Below are 11678 nucleotides of genomic sequence, written 5' to 3'. Positions count from 1 at the left end.
AGTTTCTTGGCCTTCCATGCGTAAATAGTAGTATACTCCCTTCAATTCTATTTATAAGATTAAAAGAAAAAAATTTGCTCCTATTTATATTTAGTTCATTAATTTTTTATTACAAATTTTTGTATTTTATCTTTCATTAAATGTTGTGAGACAAAATATATTATTAAAGTATATATATTTAATTGAGACATAATTAAAAAAATATCAAATTTTTAGACAAAATTAATTGGAGATTTTATAACTTGTTGACAACACAATATTCCCTCTATTTTTATATATAAGAAAATAATTGTGTCACATATTTTAAAAAAAATCGTTAACTATAATAACTACACTTAAAAATTTAAAAATAAATTAAAATATCCTTGTATTTGATTAAAATAAACTGCATTAATTGTTTCTTGTGAATGAAAATTATGAACTGATGAAGGTTAACTTAAAAAATTATAATAAATATTTATTAAAATATATGATTGTGATAAAAAAAAAAAGACAGTAACAAATGACAGTTTCTTGATAATATACAAAAGGAAATGAAAATAATTGTGTCACATATTTTAGAAAATCAGTTAACTATAATAACTACACTTAAAAATTTAAAAATAGACTAAAATATCCTTGTATTTGATTAAAATAAAACTGCAGTAGTCATTGTTTCTCGTGAATGAAAATTATGAATGATGAAGGTTAACTTAAAAAAATTATAATAAATATTATTAAAATATGTGATTTTGTTTATAAAAAAATAAAGTAACAAATGACAGTTTCCTGTATATATACAAAAGGGAGGAGTGCTAGCATAAAGAAGACTGATTCTTGCACCGTGTTCATTCAGAACCATATCTCAATGTTATACTAATTTTTTTCCTATTTGTTTATTCATTTTAGACTTACTAACAAGGGACATTAATTGTTGAGCCAATAGAATGGAAAATCACAAAATCAGACAACGTGCCAACCACTTTGTGTGATTCGTCCACAAGGGCATTACAAACTTTGAAAGATGTAAGTGGATCGTTTAAATTTAATTTAATAAAGATAATTACTATTGTTAAGTAAATGCATATACAAATCCGTGCATTGTGAGGGTGTGTATTTATATTTATATATACACCCACACGCACATACAAAACAGGGATTTGGTTGGATCAGTTCTAAAATAAGTTGAAGTAACTTGCAATTCAAATAATATTATTTAAAAAAGGACTAGCAATTCAAAGAAATATTATTAGCTAGCTTCTGGTGTGTGAAGCCGTGAAAAACGCATATTTAATAAATAAATTTTTTCCGACTATCCCCAAAAAAATAAAAATGAATTTTGTCCCACTGAAGTTGATGCAGAAAATTGATATAGACATGTTCAACCCAAAACACTCCAATTGAATGGTTGATTGTTGGTCAAAGCATATAATATATTATATTATAAATTGAGCACATTAAAGTATTTCTAATTAAATAGAATGAAAAATATAGTATCTTAATTAAAAAAATCAATAAAAAATATTTTTGATATATATAATTAATTTTATATTAAAGATATTATTGTCCAATCAAACACAGATATCTATTCCTCCTTTCCATGCATAATAAATATATGTATTTCATTCCATTAAATCCATTCGTATTTTCATTCTCATTCTCATGAATATATCTCCAATCAAACGGGTCCTTATATGTCCCACAATGAGTTGGGTTAGCACTCAACTTTCATCAATGACAACCTACATTGATGTAACTGGGAAACATGCATGCTCAAATAGCCCATTGGGCTTGTCCACAACAGACCGGCCCGTTGGGCCCATTGTCACTTGACAAATCATGGCCCTTTGCACTTATCATGTTTTATTTAATTATTCCACAAGATACTAAAAGAAATGCTCATTTCAATCCTTAATGTAAAATACTTTTAACTATTTCACCCATTTTAAAAAAATTTAATTTTTTATATCATAAAAAAATGATATAAACTTTCATTGTTATCCTTGACTTTAAGTCATAATATAATTACATTAAATACCTTTACCCTAATCAAGAAAGGGCAAAATTAAAAAAGTAGTTTAATTATTGTAAAGTGTCTTATATTTTGAATCAAAAATTACTTTTAGAAGGTGTCTTACAAAAAAGTCATGAGGGAGTCACAATTATCAATAATTGTTAGTTCATTTGATAAGGTTTAGGCCCATCACCTATAAGGTTTTTGGATCAAATCTTGTTATCAATATAAGAATTTTATTAGTGGATAATTTGTAAGTATTTTCTTAAATATGTTTTGAAGCGAGACCCAACTCTACTAAACTTTTTATTATTAAAAAAAATAAAAGAAAAGAATAACCACTTCAGGAGATGAGTTTTTAGACCAGAGACGTAATTAATTTAAAAAATATGATCAAAAGACGTTATCAATTTGATATACATTATTGCCATGCCTTTGCATGATTATAATCGATCCATAAACACACCCCAAATAATTAATATTATATCACATTAAAAATGAAAACTGGTATAAATGAAAAACATAAATAATCCGAAGTCTCTAATGTTCTGAGAATCCTCTTCCTCTCTATGAGAAGAAATTCCCTTGTTGAAGTAAATGAAGCATAAACTGTTGAGAGAGAGATATATATATATATATATCATTGTTCCAAACTCCTGAGGGTTAGTGTAGAAGTAGTCTTCTTCCTTGGGCTTTCCAGGCACCACAGATCTCATGGTAGGGTTCCCAACACGATCTGCATGAGCTGCCTTCACCGCTGTAGAGAACTCATTCCAATCTAGGGTTCCATTTTTGTACTGGTCTATCAATTCCACCAACACCTTCCTGTCCAGCACTATCGTCTTCCTAAACCCTAAGTACCTGTCACAGTAACACAATAAAGTCGCTAAGTCACTGTGTTTAAATTAGAAGATCAATCTTTTATTGGTTTTGGAGAAGATAATAAATGAAACTATACTGTGCGTACCTTCTATGGCCTTCAACAAGTTTCGCCATGTGACCTTTGTAAGTTGGTACGAATATGTCACTTTCCATTGACACGTAGTAATCTATAGCTGCCATTTGATTAGAATGGTTCCTGAATGGTTCAAGCTCCCAGGCATTCAATAACGTTTCCTTTTTTACCTAAACATATACACAAAGTAACAAAACTAAGTATATGATAACTAAGTATAGTCATGACATCGAAAAACAGATTTTGGTCTTCAAGAGCTTTGTTCAATTAAACACTGACCACATTGGGGAAAGCTTTCTTAAGTTCTAGCATTCTTTTTTCAGCTTTGTAGATATCTCCAGCAGCAATATAGACTTGAATGTTACTATCAATTTTCAAAGCACGAAGTGTTAGAGCAGTCTCTTCTGGTGTTAGAGGGCACAGACCATCTGTTCTCTTCTTCTCTGAGTCTATTTCCTTCTCCTTCCACCATGGATACGCATATCTACACACACACACACACACATTGTCATCACCAGACAGTCAGACTCTATTATTACATTATGCACCCCCTCATCCAAAATATAAGAATTTCAATTACCTTCACAAGAATTAAGAAAAGTAGTTAAAAGTGGTTTGTACGTATCATTGAGTGGGTAAAAAATTATCATATTTTCCAAGATTATCTTCCAATTAAAGTTGATCTACCTGGATTACCTTTCATTTCCTTTTTTATATAGCCTCTGTATAATGCAATTAATAAGGATATTTGTGAAAAAAGAATAATTTAATAAGTGTCCTACATTTTTAGCCAATTAACATTAGCCAGTGAAAAATGTTTTATACTTTAGACTGAAGTAGTATACTCATTCCGGTCCTAATTATAGGACAAATTCTCAAGGCTCTTCTTCGTCCTTAATATATGGAAAAATTGTGTAGTTAATTCTTTCCCCAATTTTATCCTTTTCTTTATTTATTGAGGATCTGATTATGTTTATGGGAATGGGGTATTTTTATTGGAATTGCAACAAATTGTTTATGAGTATATTTTAAATTTTTAGACAACACAATTTATCATGGTTTTAACCGCAAAGAAGAGTAAAATTAGAAAGTTAACAAGTGCAAGGATATAAAACCTAACATTTCTTAATGACTACAAAAGTTGGTTAAATTTGTCCTATAATTAAGACTGGAGGGAATAGATATGATGGTAATTACCTCATTTTGGTGAGTTCATCGATCTCTTCTGGGGTGCAACCTTCATTGCAACCAGAGAAGGCAATCATGTCCATTTCATATCGAAGATGAAGAGCCAAGTAAGGTCCTCTCTGCTTCAGAATGCTAACAATCTTCCTTGCCAATTTTTCAATTGGTGGAGCAAATCTCAGAGCCTGATAGTTCACTTTGCATCTCAGTTTTCTGAACTTCTTCAGGAAGCCCATTGTTGGCTAGCCTTGCATCAGATTTTGTGAAGTGCACAACTTCATGTGTCTTTATTCGAGGAAGAATCTGTTCATTATCATATAATTAGAATTCCTCAATATTATTTGACAATTTATTTGATCTATATATATATATGTACATGAAATGAAGTCCACATTAATTTGCAATTACTGAAGAGAAATGATATCTGTCTCATTTAAGTAAGGAAGTTCTTAGCTTCCACTCCATAGAGAAATTCTTGAATATTGAAAATTCATTCAATCTATGACTATGAAATGAAATTCACACATTTTTATTAAATGTGTGTGTGTGTGTGTGTGATTTAATCAATAAGTTTGATAGAAAAAGGGGGGAATTAATTATGTACTGTTTGAATATTCGAGAAATTCTTAAACATTAAGAATTGATAGAAATGAAATTCATGTATCAAGTAAATTTTGGAAACTGTATGTTGACAATAATATATGCATATCCTTACTATATATCAATATGGAAGGAGACAAGACAAAAATAGAACTGGTGGTCCCCATTGAGAGAATTCCATCACTCATTCAAGAAATTCATAAATGTCGAGAAATCATTTAATCTATGTGCATGAAATTAATGAAATTCTAATATACATCAAATTGTTGAAATTAAATCTTCACTATTTATTTATAAATTAATATCCAAAATGAGCATGTACACTATGCAAATTATATAATCTTGACTTGTAAATTAATAACTACTTACCACATCATAGTAATAGGTCATGTTGGACCAACTAATAGGTGGCATAGAATAGAGAGATTCTAATTCCACCTTTTGCTTCTGTTTGGGAGGCAATTCTTTCAATATTTGAACCTCATCTCTCAATGAAGAGATCAAATAATTAACATCAAATATATCTGGGAATTGGCTGCCATCACAAGCACAGAATATTTGATTTATTGATTAATAATGGGTTAATTTATTTTTTCAAAAATAGAATAAAAAAGTTCAATTATTGAGCCGACCGATCGGTTTCATTAGAAGAGAATATTTGACTCACCTATGATCATTCCAAAAGGAGGTATTGTCCAATTCAGGAACTATAAGTGTGACATTCAAAAACCTTGCAATGGTAACCATATCACATATCTGCAGGAAAATAAATAAACCAAATTAAGTAAAATATTAACCTATTATAAAGATCTTTGATCTCTAGGGGAGAAAGAGACATTTAGGAAAACAAAATGATAGTAATAAAGAGAATTAGAGAGAGACATATATAGGACCACATATTTTTTATGGAATTTATTATTTCAACAAAAAAAACTAAAATTTAATGTTTGCAATAAAAATATTAACATTGTGTCACATTTGATACAAATACTTGGGAGACCAAAAGGAATGAAAATGGAATAAATAGACAATAAATAAATTCAATAATATAAAATTAAAGGGGACAAAATGCTTACTCCAGCTCGCATTTGATTCAATCCTCCATTGGAAGAAACCATTAGGTATCCATTATTCTCATAAATCCCTGCAAGGAAATTAAGTAAGCAAAAAAAAAAAAAGCAAGAAAATAAATAAGGTGCTTAAAATTTTTAATATAATTTTTTTGTCACCCTCGATAAATCTATTACAATAATTAAATTCCGCGTTTCAACGTTTTAACTGAAATCCATGATGTTTTAGGAACCTTGTTTTCTTCAGATTCATTTAATGCATGCAGTATTGGGAAGAGCATGTCCATTGGTTGATTGCTTGCAACTACGGATACAACAACTACAATCTTATTTATAAATTATTTTTAACATGTTTTATTAAAATAAAAAAATTTTAAATTTTATTAACTTTATTTTAAAATTTAATAAATTTTTACTTTTATTCTTAATAAATATTCTTAAGTTTAATTATAAATATTTTTCATTCAAAGCATTGAATGAGGGCAAAAATATAAAGAAAAGCATTAAAAATTAATAAATATCCTATAAATAGAATTAAATTTTTTCTTCTCTATCTGCTTTATAAATAAAACCAGATGAATATTATTGTGGTTGATATATTTTTCCAAATTTTTAATTCTCTATCATAATTCTATGAAAGAATAATATTAAAAAAACATTATTGTATAAAGAGTTTATTTCTTCTCCTTAAGATCATATTTTCTTTCTTTAAATATTTTCTAAAATAATTTTAAAATAACTGCAAAGAAAATATGGGTGATATATACATAAATTATTTTGTTAAAATCCCCATCTTTAATACAAGGTTCAAAGTTTCAAAGAAAATGAGAGTATATTTTAATGGCATTTACAGGAAGGAGGGAAATATTATTTTCTAAAACTAGATATTCAAAATTTAGAAGTTAATTTAATAATTAACTAGAAAAAATAAGCTAAATAATAACGCTATGGTGACTTAAATAGTGACGTGTATATATATATATATATATTCAAGAGTATTTAATATTGGAAATTTCATTTTCAACTTTGTGATTTAAGATTCATGAAAGGATGTGATCCCCATGAATCACTAGATTCCCCGTAACTTTGGAATAAAATCGTAATTAAAGCACATCATGTCATGAGTGGAACACAAGGCCAATTTGCCTAATGAAACACCATTTAAATATCATATCAATGACGAAAGACAGACATATAAATACTAAACTTCCCAAAAAAAAGAAAAAACACTACTTCTCTTCAAGGAATTGTAAAAATTAATCATTTACTCTTTATAATTTTAATTGATTATAATTTAGTTTTTAAATTTTAACTTTATACAATTCAATTTTTATAGTTTTGACTCAGAAACAACTCAATTCCTAATCTTTAATTTATTATAACTCAATCCCTATAATTTTAATAATTCAAAATAATTAGTCCCTAAGTTTTAAAATAACTTTAGTTTTTATAATTTTACTTTTTAAAATATAGAAACTAATATTATAAATAACTAAAACTATAGATACTGAGTTACATCAATAATAATTTAAGAATTATACATTCCTATATTGTGTGTGTGTGTGTGTGAGGAGAGAGAGAGAGAGAGAGAGAGAGAGAGAGAGAGAGAGAGAGAGATGCGTACTTGGAGGTGGGAGATGGAGAAGAAACGATTCATGAACTGAACAGCAAGAATCCAAATCATGAAGACATAAGTAAAGAAAAGTGTCCATAACTTGAATCTTGAGGTTGAAGATAATCTTGACTTTGCCACCATGAACAGTTTCAGATTTCCACCACCTTTCAATAATCCTCCCTCTAATATTAAACTTCTCAATTTCTCAGACTTGGCTGCTCCAACGATCAGACTTTTGATCATTTCTGCTTTCAAAACTCCCACATACTTCATCTTCCCATATGGCTTCTCTCCTTTCTCCTCCATGTCTTCTGAATCCTCAAAACCATTCTTCTTGTGCCCCATGCTTCAATTGACAGGTCTATATATATATATATGAGAAAATGAATAAATGAATGAGTTTACTAATGCGTTGCTGGTACAAAGCTAACACAAGAAGGGAAAAAGACCAAGAGATTGCTTTTTTTAGGATTTGAAGAAGAATTAGAAATGGAAGATTGAAGCAGGAAGAAGAAGAAGAAGAAGAAGAAGAAGGCAATGATTAGAGGGGCAGTGTAAGAAGGATATTTATAAAGATGAAGAATGCTTTCCGAGAATAAATGTATGAACTAATGACCTTCCCGGTCATTATTGTTATTATATATGGTTTTGAGTGTTGTGTAAGGAAAAATAATTGATGAAAACATATTATGTATCTGTTGAATAGTTTTATAATTTGTTCCCGAGGAAAAAAAAAGGGATATTCTTATGATATATAGTTGTTTTCTTGTTTCCCATGCGTTTGAATTAAACCAAAATTGACATTTATTTTTTTATTTAAGATATGATCGGTTCTTTAAGAAGGTAAGCGCAACAAAAAATATATATTATATATATAAACAAAATATATGGACCCTAAGCAAAGGTAAACATTTATAAGGGATGAAAAGTCGATGTATAGCATTTGTTTTCCACATATTATGTAACTTTAAATAATATTTTAAAACCAATAAAAATTGGCTTGGGTGATAAGAGCTTTCATCACTGAAACAAGTGATTGAGAGGATCGAATATCAATCATTATGTATATAGTAACTTAATTGAGAAAGTTCTACCTTTTGTCCATTTGTATATTGGGAAAGATAATATAAATGGTCTGCTGAGCTTACTCTTTGTGTTTATGAAAAAAAAAATATTTTTAAAATATTTTAGATAATAAAAAAAATGCTTATAGAAAGTACAATATAAAACGTATACTAAGTCGTACTATTCCATAAATAAGGGTAACTTATTTCACAAATTCCATGTCTAATTAGTTATATTCTTATTTAATTAATAAGATTATATTTGTTCACAAGTATGTCTATTTATATAGACACATAAATTCACGATTTGTGTAATTAGAGATATTCTGAGTTTATCATAATTAGCAACTGTTATATTGATTTTGTTTATCACACCACTTTAATTTCTTTTCTAAGCTGGTGATTTATGCTATTCTAATTAATTTTATTCTTTTGTTCAATTTCCACATTAAGAAAATAAAGATAGACATTTTTCTTTCGGAAAATTGTAATTAACATTTATTCTTATGATTAGATTTTTCTTGTCAACAAATTAATGGAATTATAAACAAACACACAGACTAAAAGATGCTATGAACATATTTATTTCAGGAAAACGTAAGAATTAATTTCATCTTTTGCTTGGATTATTTATAAGCCATACATCTTTCTGTTATTGAGAGCCTTTGGCATTTGAACTTATCTTTGCTCCTCGGTCCTCTGACCCTTCCCTTCACCGCGGCTCCACTGATACCCAAGGAGAAAGATTTGAACCGTCCATGGTCCGAATTTAATGTTTTTTATTTTTATTTTTTTTTATATTTATAAATTTTTTAATAAATATGATTATCAATCGAGACAATTTAGATTTGTATTATCAAAATAAAAAAATTATAAAAATTAATATTAAATCTACACATTCAAAATATATTTGGATGATCAATTTATAAAAATTATAAAAAAATTAATACTAAATTGGACTATTTAGATCAAATCAATATTGTTCAAATTGCTGACAAGCAATTTATTAAAAAAATTTATTAATTTTTATTTTGGCAATACCAATCTAGATTGTATTAGTGATCAGATTTATTAAAATATTTTATAATTTTTACAAATATTTTATTTTAATAAATATAAAATAAAATATTAAATCTAGACAGAAGGAAAGGTTAGAGGAGAAACGTTATGTCCTTGTGACTTAACCTATAAGCTCAATAAATTCTATATGTTTGACATATCAAAAGAGGAAAAAAAAAATACATGACTACTTTATTAGCCCCCAAAGAGGGCCTACCATTGAAATTGCACTATGCATAAGGGATTAGACAAATTTTTTTCATGTATTGCACAAAATTTATTAAACAAGTTGATGAAGTGTTCGTGACTTAGTATAGACTTAATATTTTATTTTGATTTGATTTGATTATCACCAAATTGCAGAGTTAATTTCTGCTTTATTTGATTAACTTGTTTTTTCAACTTATGCTACTGATCCATTCGATTTTATTTATAAAACTTAGAAAGAAAAGAATTTTTTAATCTTATTTATAAGACATGTCATAACTCAATATCATTCATGAATTTATTTTTTACCAATGTTAAATATGGTGAGAAAATTATTAACAAACGTATATTTAATAAAGTAAAACTAAAAAAATCAATTTTTAGAAAATTAATGAGTTTTAAAAAAATCAGTTCGGTGAAATGTTTTTAAAGTAATTTATAAATAACAATCAGTAATTTTGGTAATAAAATGATTTTTTTTCCGCCTATTGATTTAAGTGAAAACCATCTATTGTCATTTAGCAATAAAAAAAATAAAAATTAACCCCTGATGCATGGATTCGATGAAAAGAAACTCAATGCCTTTATTTTTAAAAAATAAGAAAAAGAAAAAGAAATTATCAAATGGTTCTCGCTTAGAAAAGGTGACAAGATTATTACGATTAATAATAAAATTAGGTATTTAATTTTTTTTTGGTTATAATATAGTATATATAATTAGAAACTCAAAATGAACAAAATTTCCCTGCAAATGAAAAATTATTACAACTAGTAATTAATGTTAACGTGATTTTTTACCTGTTGTTACAAAGCAAGCATCATGGTATCATTAAAGTACATTAAATTCAACGATATTCAGGATTCATTAATAGTAATGATATGGACAAATAATAACAACACGTTTTGGTTTGTGTGTTCGTCTATTCCTATCATTTTCGTCGAAAACAAGCGCATGATTATTGCTTCATAGTTAAAGTTATAATTTTTGTCTTTAATAAAATATACTCTCTCCGTCTTAAATTATAAAATACTTTTAATAAAATCTTACGTATTAATAAATCTTATTAAAGTTAACAATATTTTTATAAGATACTCTTAGACAAAATTTCATATACTAATAAACATCATAATATATTAACAACTTTATCTCTTTTAAAACAAAAATATAATTTTTAAAAACCTATCATTTAATGCATTGAAAAAATGTAGAAAGAGAAAAGGTACTATTGTAATTAGTGCATTTAATAAACCTTAATCTATCCAAATATCTTATATTTTGGAACGAAAAAACTCCTTTAAAAAATACCTATAATTTAACGAAGGGAATATTGTGAAATTAAAACTAGAAAGTCATATGAAAAATTGACAAATTCCATCTTTCACTTATTTCATTTTCTATTCATTCAATAATTCTGACAGCGGCTACAAGGTCGATGATAAATTTTGAGTACAAATTTACTCTACAAATGTCTTGAACGCAAGACATCAACATTATCAAGGTAATTAATGTTATTTAATTTATATTTATTTTTTTATAAATCATACATAATTATTTGATAGGTAATTTTCAAGAGATTAGTCATATTTTATATATTATATAGAATATATACATTTAAAAACACATAACTTGATGTTCAACCAGCTTTGTGAAGTCCTCACTGAATTCGTCTACAGTCTACAGTCTACTTGCCTTAGTTATTCTAAAAAACATTTGGTAAATTAAAGACAATTCATACATGAAAGTGTTGAATTGCAATTTGACCTTTAAATATAGATAAAAATTTGTTGGAATTTTTTAAATTTATTTTTATATAATATTTTCCTTTTAACTTTTAAAATATATAATATCACACATATCTTACTGCTAATAAATTGTTTTTGGTCAAAGCTCATTTTTATTAGTGATAGGGACAATATTACATTATTTTCA

The 11678-nt window shown here is 27.2% G+C and overlaps 1 pseudogene; it reads right to left on the bottom strand.

Annotated features, from left to right (window-relative positions):
• Positions 1-2396: 2396 nt before the first annotated feature.
• Positions 2397-7931, bottom strand: LOC129284424 (rhamnogalacturonan I rhamnosyltransferase 1-like; annotated as a pseudogene).
• Between the last annotated feature and the right edge of the window lie 3747 nt (positions 7932-11678).

Source organism: Prosopis cineraria, unplaced genomic scaffold, assembly GCF_029017545.1.
Source record: "Prosopis cineraria cultivar Desert tree isolate PC_DT_omini unplaced genomic scaffold, ASM2901754v1 PC10, whole genome shotgun sequence".
NCBI lineage: Eukaryota > Viridiplantae > Streptophyta > Magnoliopsida > Fabales > Fabaceae > Prosopis > Prosopis cineraria.
The sequence above is the reverse complement of the archived record's forward strand: the minus strand, read 5'-3'. Positions and strand labels throughout refer to the sequence as shown.